The sequence below is a fragment of the Saimiri boliviensis genome, chromosome 13 (genome assembly GCF_048565385.1).
Source record: "Saimiri boliviensis isolate mSaiBol1 chromosome 13, mSaiBol1.pri, whole genome shotgun sequence".
NCBI classification, from domain to species: Eukaryota; Metazoa; Chordata; class Mammalia; order Primates; family Cebidae; genus Saimiri; species Saimiri boliviensis.
This window is the reverse complement of record NC_133461.1, coordinates 18,510,037-18,532,303: the sequence shown is the minus strand read 5'-3', so window position 1 is coordinate 18,532,303 and position 22,267 is coordinate 18,510,037. Positions and strand designations below refer to the sequence as shown.

At 35.7% G+C, this 22,267-nt stretch overlaps 1 pseudogene; it reads right to left on the bottom strand.

The window, feature by feature from the left end:
• Positions 1–1,665: 1,665 nt before the first annotated feature.
• LOC120361678 (dynein light chain roadblock-type 1-like) lies at positions 1,666–5,544 on the bottom strand (annotated as a pseudogene).
• Between the last annotated feature and the right edge of the window lie 16,723 nt (positions 5,545–22,267).

Below are 22,267 nucleotides of genomic sequence, written 5' to 3'. Positions count from 1 at the left end.
TTACTGTCGCTAAGAACTCAATAGCCCTGGGTAGGACACCTTCTCCCTAGGCTGAGGGGCTACGAATACCAGGGCATCAAGAATACAGAAAATAAGAAAATATAGCTACTATCATTGGCTCTCTGATAAGTGGAAGCCACATAGACAAATATAAAAATCTGAGAAATCAGAACAAAAATATAGATATCACTATATCTATATTAATATCCAAAGCTTTAGTTATATCAATCCCAAAATAAAAATGGTAACTATCAATGAATGTGGGATTGAGTCATTTTTTTAGACAGCTAACATTCATTGAATATTATTATTTTACCTGGTAATCTGATAATCACCTCTTATTTAACCCTTTCAATAACCATATTTGATAGATTCTGTAATTATTTATATTCCAGTGAGAAACATAAGGCTAAAAGAGATTAAGTGATTTTTTATAAGGCACATGTAGCTAGTGAAGTTCACAGCAGGGACTCTTCGGTTAGTCATATTCCAAAGAGTATTTTGTTATTGAACAAATTACATTATGTTTTCTGAACTGCACACTTGATGATGTGTTACTTTTTTAAATAAAAGGAAAAATACTTGTAGGCATATATTTGAAAAATCGCATATGTAATTAGTCTATTTGTGCATTGCTATAGATAACTTCCTGAGACTGGGTAATTTATAAAGAGAAGAAGTTTAATTGGCTCACAGTTTCTTAGGCTGTACAGGAAGCATGGCTGGGGAGACCTCAGGAAACTTACAATCATGGTCGAAGATGAAGGGGAAGCAGGCACGTTGTACATGGCTGGAGTAGGAGGAAGAGAGCAAAGCGGAAGGTACTTATGCTTTTAAACAACCAGATATCATTAGAAGTCAGTATCATGAAAACAGCAAAAGGGAAATTCATCCATGATTTAGTTACCTCCCACCAGGCCCTTGCTCTAAAACTGGAGATTATAATTTGACATGAAATTTGAGTGGAGACAAATCCAAACCATATCAGTATACAAATATGTATAAATAATATATAAACATACATGCAAAAACAAACTGTGTGTGAGTGTATATATGTATGTCTATGTATGTGAGTATATATGTATTATGTATGTGTGCATGTAAAACAGTAAATTAATGTCTTAAAAGTTCTCAGCACAAGTGATATAAAATATATACATGGGCAATAGAATAAGATACAAGGATAATAAAGTGGGTATTGTCCGTACTTGCTCTCTTTATACAAGTTTATATATGTGTGTGTCTATAGCAGGTTTATTTTAAGAGTTGTATGTATGTTTGGAAGCTATTTAAATATATTTTTCAAGACTATTTTATGGACACTTTTTTGTTAGTATTTTAGTGATTTTTTAGTAAAAGAAAAACAATGTTTTCCAAGGGCAACAAAGTGAACTGAAGGTCAGAAGGAAACTGGATGTGGTCTTCTTACAAGCTTTTGCTCCAAAAACCAGAAACGAGGAAAGAGTGCCCTCCCAGGAACCCTAGACAGATTGACACAGCAGAGGGAGTCCTTTGGTGGGGTGGGCAGAGCTGCCAGCCCACCTGTGTGACTGTATTGTTCTGAATGGACTTAAAGGCAATTTCCATGTACCACTCCATTGACAAAATTAGCTATTATTCTTGGAGAGCATTAAGTTAATGAATAATGCAAGAGCCAAGAGTGACTTATTCCCTTGGACTCTGAATCATAATCAGGAAATAGCTTTTATCTGGTGCACGCATAGTTTCATTCTTCATGGAGCACATTTGAAGGAAAGTAAGGTCATTCTAGGTATCAGTTTTATTTATGGTACCCCTCGCCTTCCTTATGAAGTCGTGCGTGAGGTTGGCATACTGTACAGTGGTGGGATTGCCCATGATACTTTTGATGGGAATGCCTTTAAGGAATAAAATAACTGGATCACCAGGGCTGCTACTGGATTCTAGATGGGAACTGTGTGCACACCAGGGCCCCACAAGGCCTAGCTCTATATCTGTATCTTCCCGAATATGGTAGCATTAGCTATGCATTTGTTATAATCTGTCTCCCATGGGGGTGATGGCTCAGTAGGAATCAGTCACTTCTGTGTTCACCACGATTATTCTCTGCACTCCTTTCTGGCTCTGAAGTCATTTCAGATGCCTCCTTCATCTCCGCCATTTTTGACTGATCTGGTAGCTCCATGTCACCAACACTCAGCCCAGTCCCATGCCTTTCTGCTACAATAGTTTTTGAATAGCAGACATCTATTGGATCAGTGACAACTTGGTGCTTTCAAGATCGATCAGACACAAGACAGATAAAGTGCTATTTAACAGCAGCTGAACTTCAAGTATCTCCTACATTAGAGAATCAAAGAAAGGGTATCTAATTATTGAAGTAGTTTGCAGATGTTGCCAAAAAATGGAAACGTTTATTTAGTTTTTCAGCAGATGAAAAGAAAGCTTTGAGGAAACCTCATCTCATGCAACATCATCCTGATGAAATATTCATATTATTTGAAATGATGCTGTCCTCATTCATTTGTAATGGCATTTTAGTACCATTGAAAGCCAGTAGTAGCTCTTGCCATAAAATGACTATACTGAGAAAAGAAAAGGAAAGTTTTTCCAGCTTTGCAAAACTGGAATTTACATATCCTCACAAAGTTTGACATTTGCTAAGATAACAAACTTTTTCCTTCTTGTTAAAGTATCTGAAACTTCAAATTTGAACTAACTTCAAACCCAGCAACGAGGAATTCAGTGATGTTGGTAGGAAATCCCTTCATTGATTCATTTGAGCACATTTTCCATTTGCATTCAGAAAAACAGAAATCACAAATGTGGCTGGGAACAGCGTTTTGTGACCTACTAGATCTCTTCTGACTTTCATTCTCAATCTCCTTACTGTAATTTCTCTGTTTTTTTCTGACCTGCCTTAGCTGTCTCTTGACTACCTTATCAGAATAAGAAACTAATTTACAGAATTCTCTTGTTCTCTTGTCCAGGTTTCTACGTGCTTCTCAACCCAAATAGAATCACAGATGTTTCTATGTGTGGTAATGCCCATCCCTGGTTAATGAGAGTCAAAGATAGATAATAATGTACCAGTGTCTTGGACTTCTAAAGTCTTATGAGATAATGGTTAATGAGAGTCAAAGATAGATAATAATGTACCAGTGTCTTGGACTTCTAAAGTCTTATGAGATAATAGCAATTTGGATTAATGTAGCAAGTAAGCCAAAGTACCAAAAAGTTAAATGCTGCTATTGATGTTTATTTTGGTTGAGAACTGTGCGAAAGACTGAATATGGATGAGCTCCTTTAAGTCTAACAAAGTCCTGGGTAGCATTTCTTACACACATTTAAATATGAATTCCCTGAAACTTCAGCAGGTTTAAATACTTTTAAAGGAAAATTTAATAATTTAAATAATTTTATTAATAATTTAAATAATTTAATTATTAAATTTAAAAATTTAATAATAAAATAATGAGTCAAGGTTTAAAATGCAATTATTCTGTGCAAGACCATTGGATATAGAAAGAATTTGGTATTTTTGAAAAGACTACTTTCTCACTTTGTAATCCTAAGCAAATTGTTTACCTTCTAATACTTAAGTTTCATCATCTTTAAAATGGTTGCAGGAGATGACAGTGTTTACTTCATATGACTTTGTGAGAATTAAATATATGTACAGTGCTTAGTATATGGCTTGCATAGAAAGATATTTTATATATGGTAGCTCTTATTATCACTATAAGTTACAGCAGCAACCACAGTATCATTTTTATAATGCTCTCTCCAATTTTTAGAAAAGCTATATGATATTTAGAAAATTAAAAATAAAAATCTATGGTAAGTCGGGCAGTATGGACAGCCAATGAATACTTAATTGAGAGAGAGTTGGCTACTCTTCTTTTATCTAGTGTAAAGGGAAATTCAGAAACTAGAAAACTGGATGGACCTGAAACCCTCCATTCTGTTGCTGATCATATTATACAGTCTTTTTAAAGAATCTATTTAGTGCATCTACCGAGCCTTGAATTTAAAACTGTTAAGGATAAATGTGTATTAGAAGGATAGGCCAAGATGCAATCTGCATAAGACCAACGGATTTGCTGATATTTCATAGATTCTTGAATGGGTAACAGGAGAGAACAGAAGGCTTTAATCTGTATTTTATTAATATTTTATCTTCTTCATCAAGAAACTTCTTAAGGTGTCAAGGAAAATTCCACTAGATAGAAGCAAGGAAGACTTTGTTCAAGACTGTAGAAATAAACAAGAGAGATTGAACTCAACTCTGCTGAGTTCAGAGGCAGGAGGATTTTTAAATGCTTGGGTGAGCTAACAGAAAGCTGGTGAAGTGTGTAAGGGGGAGGTTGATCACTGGGGCAGTAACCTGTATTTTCTAGGCTCCTACCCTTCCACAGAGACTGGAAGGTAGAGGCTCTTTCTTTCTTGATTGCATTACATTTGAAAGAGATGGCTCTTAAGTATTGTTTGAGAAAGACATTTTTTGGGTGTTTAAAGTGCTAAGAGAGTGAGAGAAGCTTTACCTTTTCAAGTGTTAGAGAAAAAATTAACAATTGAAAGTTTTCTAAAGTAAATGCTCTAAGAAAAAGATAGGTCAGGGACCTAGAGTCAGGATAAAACCTGTCTAAAGCTGTCAACCTGAGGGGAGCGCAATGGCAATCTTGATCACAGGCAAAGAAGGGCAAACAAACACAGATAAGAAGAAATTAGAGATCAAAGTAGGAGCAGTATTGTAAGAAAGAATATTATTGCTCTAAATACATGTAAAAATCATGCTTTGGATAGATTATATTGGATATTATGGAAACATAATTTGCATATAAGCTTTTCTAACTTTTGTCAGGGGTTTCTAATGAGCTACTGAGAATAGGAAAAGAATCAATAAAAAGCAAATTCAAAAATAGGATTTTGGGCCAGGTACTGTCTCATGCCTGGAATCCTAGCACTGAGGCAAGTGGATCACTTGAGGTCAGGAGTTCGAGACAAGCCTGGCCAACATGGTGAAATCCCATTTCTACTAAAAATACAAAAATTAGCTGGGCGTGGTGGTGATGCCTGTAATTCCAGCTAAGTGAGGTGGGAGAATCACTTGAACCCGGGAGGCAGAGTTTGCAGTGACAGAGATTGTGCCATTGCATTCAGCCTAGACAACAGAGTGAGACTCCATCTCAAAAAAAAAAAAGCAATATTGTAAATGATATTAACACCTTATGACTTATTAAGGTGTTAATATCATTTGTAAAGATAATATGTCATTTTAACCTCAAGGTTAATATATTTATAGGTCTGAAAATTAGCATATCCATAACCCAACTTATAATCTTTCCAAACCCCAAGACTTACTTCTCCCCATTCTTTCCAAGCTCAAGCAATTCTGCCATTTAGATCCCCCACTTAGGAAACTGATATTATGCATCTCTTGCTGTCGCATGTCATATCCAGTATATCAAAAATCCTTAAGGTTTACCTTTCATACACAACTAGGATGTCACCACTTCTACCGTTACCATTCTGCACCCTGATGCTGTCACCTCTTGCCTGCATTGTTGCAGTATTCTCCTATCTGACCTTTCTGTTTCTTCCCATGCTCTGTTCTTACAAAACAACCAAGGTATCCCTTTAAAATGTAAAATAGATCTTGTTTCTCTTCTGCTCGAACACTCCAGTGGCTACCCTTTGCCTTTAGATCAATTGCCAAATTTATCATGGTAGCTAATCAGGGTCACGCATTACTTTTATGACTTCAGTGTTCACTAGTCTTCCTTTGGCTTACTCTCTAGAATTCATAGGGAAGCTAGGTTGGAGCAGGGCCTTTCACTCACTGTTGCTTCTTCTTCTTCAGTGTTCCTCATCTAAATATTTGCATGTCAGGATTCTTCACCTTTTTCAAATTTCTATTCGAATATGACATTATCAGTTAGACTTTTTCTAACTAGCAACCTTTTTTTGTACCATATTTCTCTCCAATGTACCTACCATTGTTTGATATACTTCATTCTATCTATGTATCTGTCTACCTAACTAGATAACTAGCTATCCTTTTCATCCATTCATTCATCTATCCACTCATCCACCCCTCCATCCATCCTTCCATCCTTCCATCCATTCATCCATCCCTGAGTGAGGAAGGAATGTCCACGGTGGAAGAGTCTTCTGCTTTGTTCTTTCATGTATCCCTAACATAGGCAAACAGATATTGGCCTGTATCTGGCAAATAATGAACAAATCAAAGAATGGTGATTCAATGTTCTTTCCATTTTCATAGAAACTTTCATACATGCTTGGTAACCGGGAAATAATTTTAGGGGCTGAGCATTAGAGGATAGTTTCCATCAGGCTTATGTATATGTGAGTGTGAAATAAAACTTTGAAATAAAACTGTTAGGAACTTTGACGGCTTCAGGGCTATTTACATCTGTATAATTTTGCAGGGATGTTGGGGTGGGGGTAACAAAACCAGCATTGTTGTAAGTATAAGCTCTAAAAATAGAAGCAGACTTTAGAAGTATGAAACTTCATTTTAAATATTTCAGCCTTCATTATTATTATTTTTATATGTTGTAGCAGGAAACTTAGTGCTATTGTGGAAAGAAGTACATAAAGCATCATTTGTTTTGGAGAACTTCTGTTACATGTTACATACTTCATGGTGTCATGGCTAGAAATGTATTTGAAAAATTTGACCCTTGTTACATCAGTGAGCATAGTCAGCCTGAGCATGCGGCAGCCCTGTACCCAGTTTTACTACTGAGGAAATAGTTGCTAGTGCCTGATAGCTAAGGAAGGGAAGAGTTCCCAGAGAGGTGTGAGATTATAACAACTTTTTGCAGTCATGATTACTTGGAAATGGTGAAAGAGGAAATACTTACAGTTCTACTTTTATAACTAAAACTTAAATATGCTATAGCATTTGTTTTTTATTATCACAGAAAATATTTATTTTGAAATTTCTTTGATGACTACTTACTCTGTTCATATAAACATTGAATAACAATGAAGTCATACAATCAGGAAGTGGTTTTACAGCAAGTGAATTATTCAGAAATCACTTTTGTTATCTCTATTCTTATTATCTCCTTCTTTTCCATTCATTGAACCTTTGGTTAAAAGATATACCATGGGTACTGCCAAATCAGAGTGAAGGTATAATTCAAAAGAGCTCACAGAGAGATCTGCAAGAATGATCACTTATGGATTTATTTCTTCCCATAGGTAACACAGGATCTTTTAGTAAAGTACAAAAGAAAGTTATTTTTTATGGTATTAATAACTTTTCACAGAGTATTTGTGACAGCATACCTAAGGACACACACATTAATTTATAAGTATTAATAGAAACAGTATCAGGGTATGGCTAGAAAATAAAGTTTTAGAAAAGAAACACAAATATGCTGTTCTAAAGTTATATGATGGCTTCAGTGAGCTTCACATTTAGTTTTGAAGAAATAGAGACACTATTATTTAAACAATTCTGATTATCTGAGAAGAAAACACCTACAAGTTCATCAGATGCTGCAAATCGTATTGAAAATATTCTGAGTCACTGAAAATTGTGGCTGAATGTTAAATTGACAAGATAGCATGCACAGTGCAGGAACATTTTGTAATTAACAACTGGAAGGTTTTGTCATTCAGCTGGCACCTAACCCAGGACAAACTCTTCAGCAGATCATGGATACATTTTTGTGTTTTCCTTAATAAGTATGATAATAGCATAACAATGCCAATAGTGAAATCAACAGTTCTTTTAGAAAACCTAGTATGTGAATGTATTGTACTAAGCACTTTATTTTTTAAAAATGTATTAAATTTCTTAAATACATATTATTAGATTTCTCATTTATAGACAGGAAAACTGAGGCACAGAGTGATTGAGTACCTTGCAAGAGAGATTTCTCAGCTAGCAAATGATAGAGCTGCATTTATATATATTACATCTATAACTTCATAAAGCTACCTTCCTAAGGATATTTAGCTTTTAATGAATGGCGAATAAAATAGGAGATGAAAAATGTATACTTTCTTTTCTTTATTTCTTTTTTTTGTAGAACAAAATCTGAGGGAGGAAAAGTAAAGCATAGGCCACCAGAAAGCTCATCTAGTTAAAGCAACATCCCCTAAACTAATATCTCAATTAGGAGATCTACATTTGGTTGGACCAGTTAGATTTGTTTTATTTTCCAAACTGCCCAGGAAGGAGATCATCTACAGGTAGTAGATACCAGTGTGAATTGAGTTATCATGATTAAATAAAATGTCGCTCAGACTGCAGACATCTCTGTAAGAAAACAGCATTTGTCTTATCTCTAAAGCAGCGCATCTTATGACGTTAGGTGACTTGTAGGTCTGTGCAATAGTCCTAGACAGTGGACTTTATGCAAATTAGAATCTGGGACGAGTTCCTGTGCTTGTACCCGAATATGAGGATCAGTTTACTAGCTAGCTTCCAGGTGGCTCTTTAAAATTAAGTGAGATCTATAATAAAAAGCATTGAGCTGTCTGCTTCCTTATATCAATAGATTTGTTTCTCTTAGAGAAATGAAGTTGTGGGTCACTTCACTTATCACTCTACTGCCAAACAGATTATATAAATTATACCTCACATTTACTTTTCAATTCTTAGTTTTTCATCTTTTAACACATGTATTTATGGAATATAATATCACCACTAAATACTCGTGATTTTGCTTGTTATCTGGTAATGTAAAATATGTTTTAAAAAGCAAGTAATATCTGGTAAGAATTTTTTTAATTATGCATTTCTATCTAAATTCTTTCACTTTGTTTTTTTTACTTAGCAGAAACAAGATATAGTGCAACGAGTTAAAAAGCATAAAATGGATAAAGTAAAACAGAGGAGAAAGAAGCAGCAAACATGCTGTGGTAAGTGAATTCATTGCTGTAATTGAGCACAGAACTTAGCTCTTATCTTCCTGTAGCTAAGGCAGAAATGGAAATGTAATTACTTACAGAACTTATCTTCTTGCTTCCATAGCAACCAATGTATATCTCTAGCACCGAATTTATTGCATTGTTTTAAAATGAACTTTCTTAGCATCTGTGTCCCACTAAATTGAGTTCCTTGAAGTTAGAGACACTGCTTGCATGAAGTAGTTTCTCATAAAATCCCACATTTTCCCCACTCCCAAACTAAGATTTATTGACTTGAAAGAAATAAGCTACATTTCCTAGGCATATAGATTTTCTATTTATTAAATATAAGGGGGATTGTCTTGGTTGAGATCTTATAAAAGGTCCATTGGGCGATTACATCAGACAGTTTCAACAACAGTTTTATCACAGATGCAAAAGTGAAATCCAAATGGTGTGTTTTCACAGTGAAGTCTGATATAGTTTGAGGCTGTAACATGGGTGCCCCTTTTAGTGTGGTGATCGTGTAAGGAAAATACTCAGGTGCTCTATACATACAGACTTATGATTATCTCAGTTAATTTGAAGCTGAAATACTATTCCTAAAATTATGGACTATGGATTTGCAGTTTTGCTCCATGGACCCTGAGAATTCTGGATGGTCTCAGTCTGCTAAAGAGTAAGAAAGAAGGGAAAGCTTTTGGTGCTGTGGATCATAAATCATTTTTTAACCACAAGTGTTTAACCTGACTTACATGTTGTTTTGGTGTAAACTCATCTAGGAACAAAAAAAGAACTCCATTGCTAAACAAACAAACCAATACACTTTGAAAATCATGGACCTAGATGATTAGGTGAATATGGTGTACCTTGGACTTGAGATTCCCAAACCTGATTTGTTAATTGATTCACCTGTGGTTCTTTTCATAGGCACAGATATGAAGATAATACCCCTTATTCTGGTCTATTAAGTGTGAGTCTGAGCACAGATATTGAAAACAAAAAACAAACAAACAAAAAAACACCTCTTTAGGGATTCTGATACTTTCTCAGTATAGGAATCCACTGCTTTGATTTCCTAATTATTTTTGGTGAAGTTTTTCGGTGAGGCCTGGATTGTATACATTAGTATCTCCCTAAAATAGGACATATAGGGCATTTGGTGTTAAATCTCAGGGATGAAAAAAATGTACTATGACCCATATGAAGATCATTTCCAAAAGACACATTGCATATGAAATACTATGAACTGGCACCTGAACAAGTGACACTAGTAGAGTAAGTTATGATTCTTTTTTCTCATGACAAAGTTGTTCACTTGCCATATATGGAAATAAGACAAAACATCAATTGGCATGCATTTATTCTGGAAAAAATGTAAATCAGCAAAATAAAAGATGAGAAGGTAGTAAAACTGCACTCAAAGTGGAAAGGATTTTCATCTGTTTTCGACCTGTTATGATGTAGTATTTGTCATCACTGCTTAATTAAGAGTCCCAAACAAATATTTTAAATGGATTGGCACAACTCTTCTGTTCTCAACAAAGTCTAACCCAGGGACCAGTGGGTGAGATAATATCCAAACACTTCCAAAACTGATGTTCATAGCAGATGTGAGTATCTGCTGTGAGAAGCAAATATAGATTGGTAGATGTATGTTGTTTTATAAAGGCATGTAGGAAATTAAAAATGTAAGGCTTTAATCCTCTGTTTCCTGGGAGCCTAAATATTGCATGTCAATGGCTTGTAATTAATTATCTGAAAACATAGAGTTGAGTTACTGTAGTAACATTTTATTATATAATTATGGTTTACATATATTGAGCTCTTACCTTACGACAAACACTGTGTTAGATGCTTTGCATATACTCTGCCCTTAATACCCACAATCACCCTGTGACATAGATACATTATTCTCCCAATTTAATAATAACAATGCTGTCCTTTATATAAGCTAACTAACAAATAGCAAGGTGCAGATTTGAACTCACAAAGTGACTTATTAACTCTTTCATCAACTTATGGGCAAAAGCTAAACAATTGAGTTGAAACTTTGGTTACAGCTATCATTCTCAGCAAACTGACACAAGAGCAGAAAATCAAACACCACATGTTCTCACTCATAGGTGGGTGTTGAACAATGAGAACACATGGACACAGGAAGGGGAGCACTACACACTGGGATCTGTTGGGGGGAAATAGGGGAGGGACAGCAGGGGGTGAGGAGTTGGGGAGAGATAGCATGGGGAGAAATGACAGATATAGGTGAGGGGGAGGAAGGCAGCAAATCACACTGCCATGTGTGTACCTATGCAACAATCTTGCATGTTCATCACATGTACCCCAAAACCTAAAATGCAATTAAAAAAAAAAAAGAAAATATCTAAGACATTGTAGGCTCCAGTAAAATAACACTAACTGCAATAACAGAAATGAGCTGAGAGAAATTTGTTGCATTTTTTAAAAGGGCAATTCTGCAGTATCTGTGTAATACTGAGCATTTCAATAGTTCATGAAGTGTTGCTTATGATTTAATTGACTGAGGGTTTTTTCAAGAACTTTGGAAAAATAAACAGACTTTCACATCCTGAAAAACCTTTGATGTCAAATTTCTTTAAAATAAATGTAATGGCTTGTTTTTAGCTTTTGATCTTTAATTTAAAAGAGACTTTGGAATAAATGTAGGACAACTTAGAGTGTATAACACAACATCAATTGAATCTCATCTGTTTTTTAAATTGATCTTCTAATAAAGGGAGAAGTAATTTAATCATTCAAAGTAGCCCAAATTAGTGTTGAGATAACCTTTAATTTTTAATAGATTGAGGTAAATGCACTGATGAACAAATAACACAATGTATAGATATAAACAATTTATAAAGTAGGTATTAGACACTGCATACATAGAGAATTTATCTGATCAAGTAAATCACCAAGTGAATAGTAATAAACAATGTACCTTATAGTAAATTTTAATAAGTTTGTTGAGTGCTGGCTTAATTATTTACGAACATGACTCAGATGTTGATTTCCAATTTTTCTCTAAAAGAGTTATTCTGTTAACATAATAGTGTTACTTTTTTGAGTCATCATAGCATAGTAACTATAGGAAATAATTAGAAATAGTGAAGAACAATTGAAAAAAGTAAAGGGATAGAAAATAGAGACCATTAGACTTAAAAGGAGTTAAGTATATTTGTTGTGTTTGAAGGTCAAACGTCATATGCTTTAAATATGAAGACTTCATGTCAGGAGGAAAAAGTGGCCAATTTATATATTGTTAAAGAGTGGACTACAGGGGTGGGTAAGTAGAGTAGGAAAGATTGAGAAGTGGCAGGTACTTCTACATCACTGCTCACAAGAGTGCTGTAAATGATGAAGTTATCATATTCGTTATAGAATTCCCTGACTTTACTATCTTCCTAAGTAATTCGGAATCATTGGAGAGTTGTTCAGCATATGATATGTTTCAACTGCCTCTTATTTAAGCCACTGTTCAAGAATGGATTCCTGTCATAGGGTTCTGGGGATATATCCAATATGTGACATCAGACATCAGTCAGATGAGGCCAACAGCAGTTTATTAGTTACAGATGTTCCCAGCCTGGAGGAGGACACAGCAAGCTACATAAGGCCACACTGGGGTTACATCGGGGTACAGACAGCACAGTCAGGGGCTCTGGGAAGCAGACGTTGAAGTATCCAAAGAGTGGGACCATCCCTGGTTTCCCAGGAGGATGTAACTGACTTGTTTAAATAATTCCATGGGCTGGCAGAGAACTGAAACCTGCCACTCTACGATAAAGCAGGAACTGCCCTGCCTCCCTTGATAAGCAGGGTGGTTAGAGACCTTATTTTTGGGAGCAGAGTCAGGAGGAGAACTTGTGATTAGGCCATTCGAGACCCAATTTCAGCTCATATCAAGATAGCACCTATTAAGGGGCCTTAAATTTAGGCCTCACACCACATAATGATATAAAGCATCTCCAAAAAAATGAATATTTTATTTCACAGAGGGCCATTATAGGAAAATTACAAAGTTGCCCTCAGTTGGTTAGGAAAGTTCTTTTCTTTGGAGCAGAGGTGAGGTGAAGGGGAATAAAATTACCTTTGGGGTAAAGAAAAGACCATTTCCTTTTGGCTCTCTGTACTCAGTAGACACACAGATAGTGCCTGGGTCCTGCAGAGGTATGTGGATGGACAGACGGGCAAGAAATACCGTCTAATATTTTCCTTGACTGCTATATCATCCTTTTTGTTCCTATAGAAAAGTTATACCAACTGGAAGAATGACAAGAATTTCTCATTGTTTTTGTTGTGGAGTTTAGACAATAGCTGTTGATCCAATTTCAGCAAAACAGAGAAGGAGTGGGAAATAATCTGTAGTTCTCTTCCACATCCTGTCTCTGGGCCTCTTTGACATGTTAGCATCTTCTTGAATTATTTTTCCTATTTTTCTTGCTCTGTCTACCTAGAAGGATTGCCTTTCATCAGATGATTATCTTTCACCCAAATAAACATCCATTCTTCATGCTCATCAAAACTTGCAATATTCTTAGAGTCAGTATTTTCTACTTATGTGCTATGATGTGTGGGAATTTTGATTTTGAAAAAAAATAGATCCAAACTGATATCAGATCTGCTATTAACTGTGCGATCTTCAGAAACTTTCTTCATTTCTCTGAACGTGAGAGATTTCATTTGTTAAAATAATTAATCAGAGAGGTGCTTTTTAGTTCTTTCATCTTGTGCTTCTGGATCTTTTTAACAGAAGCCTGAACCTCAGGCCTGATTGGTGCCTGCTTTACAAGAGCAAGCCTAAGAGGCTTCCTTGCTAAGATGAGCCTGACTCCAGTTTTGAAGTCCATGTGTCTGGTGGACATGTCTGCTTCTGCCGACTACTTGACCCCCATCTCGGGTTTCATTCCTGATTTTCTACTCTACCTTCAACAGACATCTGGCTTTAGTTTTCTTCTGGAATCATTCCCTACCTTCACTTGATTAAATAACAATTATCTTGCCTGCTGGCTCAGGTTTTCAATCCAGGAGTTTAACTGGAGCCTGTGTCAGGAACAGCAACCATATTAAGTTTAAGTAGTTGCTATGAGGAAAGTCGCTAATTAAACCTTGCAAGAATTAAAAGATTCTTAACTGGATATCATTTGAACTAGCATCACAAAGGTGATTGTCTGCTTTGCTCACTAATAAATTCATTTGTATTAGCAGTCATTATGGGGAACCAATCTCTCTCTCTCTCTCTTTCTTTTTGCAATCACCATTCCTAGAAGATGCCACTAAGTCCTTCCTGGATATGAGAAGTCAATTTTTGATGTCTTCTATTACTGGTGGTTGCTGAATTTTACTCTGCCTTTGATTCAAAGTAGGCGATTTTAAAGGGGCTTGAACTTCTAAAGGAACCAGACTTATCTTCTGCCTTTTTATTTCTTACTGAGCAGGAAAGGAAGCTCAGCAAGGAAAAAAACTAGATGTGATTAAACAGGTTCTCATGGGAAGCAATTTTTTGAAAGGACTACTCCTGATAAATTGTTGAGATTTAATTGTATATCTGTTAAATATTAGATCATTGTATTGGCACCTTGCGATCATTAATTGGATGTAACTAACTTGATTTAAGATCTAACATCATTATTTTTATTTAATAGTTTAATAAAGATTTAATAAAATGAATAAAACAACAGTGATTCAATGATCATTTTCATCACAAGTTAAGCACTCAGTGAAAATTTAATCTTTGGCTTCTAATTTACTGTAAGATCTCTCTTTAAAATTTAAAAGGAAGGGAAAAAGCTAAGTTTTCATTTTCAAGGGCAATAAAAAGTTTTGGAAATACAGATCATTTTCTCATTAGTACAACTACAACTTTCTTCTATGGGGAACACCTACGCAGCATGACATGAGCAGCTTGTGCACCTGTTAAGCTGTTGCAGGTGAACCACAGTCAGGATGTATTATCAGCTTTAAAATTATGGAAAAGGTTTCATATTAGATCATTTTCATTTGCCTATCAGACACTGGATTGGCTGTATATGTATATGTAAAAATACATATATTTTTGTTTCAGAACTCTTTAGAATAATACAATTCATGCTTTTTAAGGGAAGGACTTGACTAAGTCCAAGGTAGTTTTGAAGTTCATTGCTTGTCTGCATTCCTCTGAGGTAGCCTCCAAAAGTCATAAGAGCTTCCTGCACTCTGCTTTTCCTGGACTTCTGAGTACAGAATACACATCACCACTGTTACCAGACACCAGCCCAGTAATAAGAGTACAAGTTTTGCAGTTGAACAGATGGGCATAAATTCTGCCTTCTCAATTTACCAACTCTACGCCTTTGGGAACTCTATGCCACCTGGCCTCTCTGAGTTTCAGATATCTCATGACAAAACTGGAATAATAATACATAGATTCATCATAAGGTTGTTGTTTTAAATAAGATAAAATACAATGTCTAGTATGTTCCCAGGCTTCTAAAAATGATAGCTAATACTATTTGCCACTATCTTGGAAATTCTGACAGTAGTCATCTACATGGAAAACTCAGTCTAATTATCCTGTATCATGAGAACAGTCCTAGCCTGCTGTGAAGCAATAATCTGAGCATGAAACCCAGCGGCTGATCATCAATGCTAGATGATTTTCTTTCTTATTAGAAATTCTATCCCTATGATCACCTGGGAGGCCTCTACAACAAAATCTGTGAAAGTGACATAATTTAGTTTGATTTTGAAAATGGAGTCAAATGAAATTTGTAAGGACACACAAAGAAATTAAAAAATACAATTATGTTTACTTCTCTAATCTTTTAAATGTTTTATTATAATTTTCAAACTATGTTGTTGACAATGAAACAAACTATGTCTTATATAGAGAGTGCTTGTTAAACTGCTGTTTTTCTAAGTAGTACAATACTTAATACAATATTAGGAGGTGAAGAAATTCATAATAACAATAAGCATTTACTTCCCCTCAGGCACACTGTGAGAAGAGACATTTCCTTGTTAGAATACTTTTTAAAATGTGTATGGAATCGAGTCATTTCTGAAAAGTTTGCTGTTTTTCTCTTTAAATGCTACTGTGCCAGGCTTGATCCCAACATGTAACTATTTTCTACAGTTTATTTATATGCAAGTAAGAGTTAGGCGTCTCGGGGAGTAAAATACTAAACTTTCTCCTTCTCATCTCCTTTTCAGTTTCTGAGGGCCTTGAAGTGTGCTTCTGTATTAGCTAATCCAAATTCATTAAAAATATTCATTTTCACAAAGAAAAAAAATAAATTCTGAAGGCAAAAGAATTTATAATAAACTGGCTTTAAAATCTCCATTTGTAAAATTCACAGGAGATGACCTAGTGCAGTAAAATGTGTTGACAACCCAGGTTATCAGAGATGTGTCCTTTGTTTTATCTTTTCCTTGTGGTAGAGTATTGTATTTTTAAGTTAAAAATTAGAACACATAAGCAGATAGTAAATTTTTGTGGTATAATCTCAGTGTGAGAGATGTGCTGGTAAGCATAATTTGGATGCGGAAATATTTGACATATCAATTATATTTATAGAATATATGGTTATAGAATAAATGCTATATAAAATTTTTGTATGAAGATTGTCCCAGAAAATTCAGGACATATTTCCATTTCTGATGTAGGTCATTACAAATTTCAGCTCATGAGGATATCCTTTATGTATACATTCCTTGCCCTTTTGAAATGTGGGTACTTGTTTTTAGTGTTATAAATTTCCCTCTAGGTTCATCCATGTCCCTACAAAGAGCAAACTGACACAAGAGCAGAAAATCAAACACTGCATATTCTCACTCATAGGCAGGTGTTGAACAAAGAGAACACATGGACACAGGGAGGGGAGCACTACACACTGGGGTCCGTTGGGGGGAAATGGGGGAGGGACGGGGAGGTGGGGAGGTGGAAAGAGATAGCATGGGGAGAAATGACAGATACAGGTGAGGGGACGGAAGGCAGAAAACCACACTGCCTCGTGTGTACCTATGCAACAATCTTGCGTGTTCTTCACATGTACCCCAAAACCTAAAATGCAATTTAAATAAATAAATAAATAAATAAATATATTTCCCTCTAGACACTGCTTTAAATGTGTCTCAGAGATTCTGGTACATTGTGTCTTCATTCTCATTTGTTTCGAAGAACATCTTTATTTCTTCCTTTATTTCATTGTTTATCCAGTAGTCAATCAGAAGCAGGTTGTTCAGTTTCCATGTAGCTGTACAGTTTTGAGAGAGTTAGTTGCTTGTTTTTTAACAGAAAATCAAAACAATCAGTGGCTGATAGAGCAGTGCCAAAGATCATAAATTTTCAGTAGGTGCTAATATCCATGCGTAATATATTTCAAATGAAATATCTTTTTATATAACTTCAAGTCTCATATATATGACTAAATTATGTATGTATATAGTTAATATATATAAACTATATGATTAATATATGCATATACATATTTATATATAATTTAATTTTTAAAGTAAAAGAAAAAATAACTATTAGAAAGTTTCATGTAGCTGATACTTTTCATACTTGTTTATTATATAATTTCATAAAATCCTCTCTATTGATTCAGAATACTAATTTGATTTGTGTTCAGTAGTCACCAAAACAGAATTATTGGAATAAATATTAGAGAATGATATCACTCAGTTATGGCCAGTACATAGAAAAATCATTGTTATCAGCTGTTGGTCAAAGTTGTAGATAAAAAGCACAAGTGTTTTTCAAAAGCAATTTAGCAGTATGTATTAAGAGCTTTAAACGGGTGCACTGATTGTAGTTATGTTTTAAGGATATATTCCAACAAAGCACATAGTTGGATCAGGCAGAGTGTTATATACAAGGCTGTTCAAAACAGTATTGCACTAACAAAAATTTGAAAAAGATTAGAATATCTGAATGCTGAAATAAAGTGTCACAGAGTAATTTAAGGAAATACTTTTGGTAATTTAAAGTATGAAGTAGATGCATATTATTAACATAAAAATGCTTATTTTAAATTTTAAGATAAAAATGTTGCAAAGAGTTGGCATTCATGATGTCATTTCTAAAAATATTGTCATAGTATTATGTTATTAATACATAAAGCAACAATTATTTCTTTGTGATGGAATTGGCTACAGAGGATAGTGAGAGTTAACTGTAATGAGAAATACTCAAATTCCTATATTAGACAATACATATTTCCATCAATTATGATCAGTCTCACTTTAAATTACAATTCCTCCCTCAAATAGTCTCTGCAATTTTATGATTTCCCCAACTCACTCTCCTACTTTTCTATGCTGCCTCCCTCTCTCATCAAACCTTCACTAGTTCCTTTTTCTTTTCCTCATACTCTGCAGGTAACCTTCTTAACTCACTAGAAAATGTAAGCAAATTGGAAAAGGCCTTCCACCAGCTTCATCCTCCAAATCCACCCTCCTTACCTGCATCTGTACCCATAGGCTCGGCCCTGCCTCGTATTTCAGTGGATAAACTGTGTGCTGCTATCCAAGACCAACCTCCTCTTGGGTCTACTTTGTAGTTGTCTTCTCTTTCTCACCACGATCAATTTTTTCCATCTGGATTTCAACAGGCAGTTTATTGATTGCACATCACCTCACAGCTACCATTCCACTTCTTTGTCACTCTTTACTACAAAACATCTTCGAATTGTCATCTGTCTCATTGTCCTTATTCTTATTTTCCTATATGCTCTGGAATTTTTCTCAATCAGGCTTTTATCACTACGGCTATTCTTGTAAAGGTCACCAATGACTGTCATTCTCCCTCATGGTCATTTTTCAGTCCTATTTCTCTCTTAGCCATAGTTTATACCTAGATGTTTTCTTTCTTCTTGAGCCACTTTCTTCGTTTGACCTCTAGTACATCGTTGTCTTCGAGTTCCCTCCTCCTTCACTAACTGCTCCTTCTCCTGCACTGTTACTGAACCCTCCTTTCCCTGACCTTTAAATTTTGTAATTCTATTAGGATCAGTCCTCAGTTTTTCTTTCTTTCTCTGGCTATAATCACTCTTAAGTGATCTCACTCATATAATATTTAATATATACTTCATTGTGTCTTTCACCTCAACTTCTCACTAACCCCAGGCTAACAAGTCTCACCCCCACCCTACCCTCACACCCACACATTCCACATCTCGTCTTCATGTGATCTTTCCCACCTTAATACATGTAAACTCCAACTAATCTGTTGCTTCAGCTAAAAAAATAAATGGAATCACATTTGGCCTGTCACTCTCTCTTACATTATCTCTCTTCTCTCACATTCTTTGAAATCTCACAGTTTCTCTTACAGCTAAAATCCAGGAGGAAATCCTGTTGGCTCTGCCCTAAAAATATTTCCGTCATCCAACCTCTTCTCAACACCTTTGCCATCATCCAAGTCTGAGTGCCACCATCTCTCATGACATCTGGATTACTATTCATCATGGAGAGAATCATCACTGGTGCTTTTATTTCTACCTTTGCCAACCTATAGAATTTTTGTAACATAGCACTAAATTGAGTCCTTTTAAAACACACACCAGCACATCTCATTTCTCCACTTCAGTGTCTCTAATGGCTCTATCCATCTCTCTCAAGGTGAAAGACAAAATCCTTGAAATAGTCTATAAGATTCTCTGCAATCCAGCTCCTCTTACCTCACTGAATTCAACTCTTCCTACTCATTCTCTGGATCCTTCAACTCCACTTACTTTGAACTTCTTGCTGTTCTTTAAACACATCACATAAATCCAAACCTCAGGGATTTTCCTCTTCTAGAACTCTCTTACCCAACTCATTCCATATAATTTACTTTATCACTTCTTTTTGGTATCTTCTCTAATTCATCAGTCTCCTTGACCACACTATTAAAATAGCACTGCTCTCCTTCCATCACTGTCCTCCTTATCCCACCAAAACTTCAGAGCTGTAATCAGCTGACGTAGTTTCTACTACGTATTTATTGTCTATTTTCGTCAACTAGAATGAAAGTTACATGTGAAGTTTGACATGTTTTGTTCATTGCTACATGTCCCATTTTGAAATTGTAATATGCCTCTCCAAAACTGAGACCAGATCACCTGGAGTTTGGCCTATGATTCAAACCAACAACTCCTTGCAGATAAGCTTAGCCAGAACCCACCAAGACAGTCTGTCAGCCAAAGGTGACCCTGTGTCTTGTCTTTAGCAGTCCAGGACATGAGCTTTTCCCCCTAAGTCTCAGGGGTCCATATCCACTCCAGGGGGATGCCCTCTTTCCAATCCTCATACTCAACCCATGGATATTAAAGATTTTAAATAAGTGTTTTTAAAAATGTACCTAGAATATTTCTGTAAATATGATAGGTATTTAGTAATAATTTACAAACAAATTTGACTACTATTATTAGCTGAACATCGGGAGAATCACATTCAAACACACAAACATAACAATTAAGCTATAATAACTAAGGATCTGGAAAGTATTTAGAACACGAACTGGACAATAGGCAATAAATGTGAAGTTTCATAGAGTATTTTGAGTAGGGGTCATACTTAGAAGAGCCTAGATGTGGCCAGGCACGCCTGTAATCCCAGCAGTATGGGAGGCTGAGGCAGGTGGATCAACTGAGGTCAGGAGTTCCAGACCAGCCTGGCCAACATGGTGAAACCCCATCTCTACTAAAAATACAAAACTTAGCCAGGCATGGTGGCAGGTGCCTGTAATCCCAACTACTCAGGAGTCTGAGGCTAGAGAATCAGCTGAACCCCGGAGGCAGACGTTGGACCTGGGAGACAGAGCAGAACTCTATCTCAAAAAACAACCAAACAAATATACCCCCAGATGTGTATTCTACAGCTTTCCGATGACTACAGTGTATAAATGCAGAGATACTTTTGAAAGAAAATTTAGAAACAGTCATAAATTTAACTTTAATATGCAACAAGCAAACTTTAAAATTTTGTGTACAACTTACTGTTGTCATTCTGGAAATATTTATATAGTTTTTGACCACAGAATCAACCTAATACATAATGAAAAAGCTTTTAGTAAATACATTTTGCTTCAAGAAATCATACTTTATGGATGAGTTTACCTTTGAGCTATGATGAACGTGAGGGTTTTATGATCTGTGCTTTCAGATGACTGGTACTTTTGTTTGGGTGAAAAGTACAAACTTTAAAAAATAAATACAAATGACTGTTGCAGCAATATATCAATTTGAAGTGCCAGAATCACTTGCAGTAATATGTAAAGAATATCAGCTTGAAGATGAAACTTGAGTTGTTAAGAAGATATCATTAAGTGGAAATTTATTGTCATCATTACAAGCTAAAATATATGTGAGATGGTAAAATAGAGAAGGCTTATGCATCATCTGTGACATCTGAGTTTTAATTGTACACATTGGCAACTAGGAAACTGTTCTTATTTGTATGGAAACGCTTTATTTTTAGTTTTATTGTTTTGGTTTCTTGCTGATTAGTGTTTCAGAAGAAGTAAATGTGGAAAATCTCTGGGTGGTTTTGTTTGAATTAAAATCTCACATTCTTGATTATTAAGGTACACTACCTTCTTTTTTATTCCTTGAAATTTTATGCTGATGGCTTTTGTGTTTGTCTGTTCTCACACTACTAATAAAGACATATCGAGACTGCATAATTTATACAGAGGTTTAACTGACCCACAGTTTCTCATGTCTGCCACAATCATGGCAGAAGGTGGAAGTTGTCTTCCATGGTGGCAGGCAAAGAGAGAAAGAGAGCATGTGCAGAACTCCCCTTTGTAAAGCCATGAGATCCTGTAAGACTTATTCGCTGTCACAAGAACAGCACTGGAAAGACCTGCCCCCATGATTCAATTATCACCCACTGGGTGCCTCCCATGACACTTGGGAATTATGGGGGCTACAATTCAAGATGAGATTTGGGGACACAGCCAAACCATATTATCCTTTTAAATAAATTCCTGGTGAAACTACTAGTGATTATTCTTGAGGGGACATCAGAACTGTGTTCAGTTAATTGCTGAGAGTCAACTGGGTCTGTGTTCTTGTGAAAATTATTTATGGTTAGTGAAACTAAGTTACTTTATGTGCAAAACATGTATGGTACAAGTATTGGAGAGTTTTTTTCATACAGTAAATGAGATCTAATGAGATTTTCATCTTGTTGTTGTGAGATGGAGTCTCGCCCTGCTGCCCAGGCTGGAGTGCAGTGGCACAATCTCAGCTCACTGCAACCTCTGTCTCCTGGGTTCAAGCAACTCTCCCTCCTCAGCCTTCCAAGCAGCTGGGATTACAGGGGTGCACCACCAAGCTCAGCTAATTTTTTGTATTTTTAGTAGAGATGAGGTTTCACTATGTTGGCCAAGCTGGTCTTGAACTCCTGACCT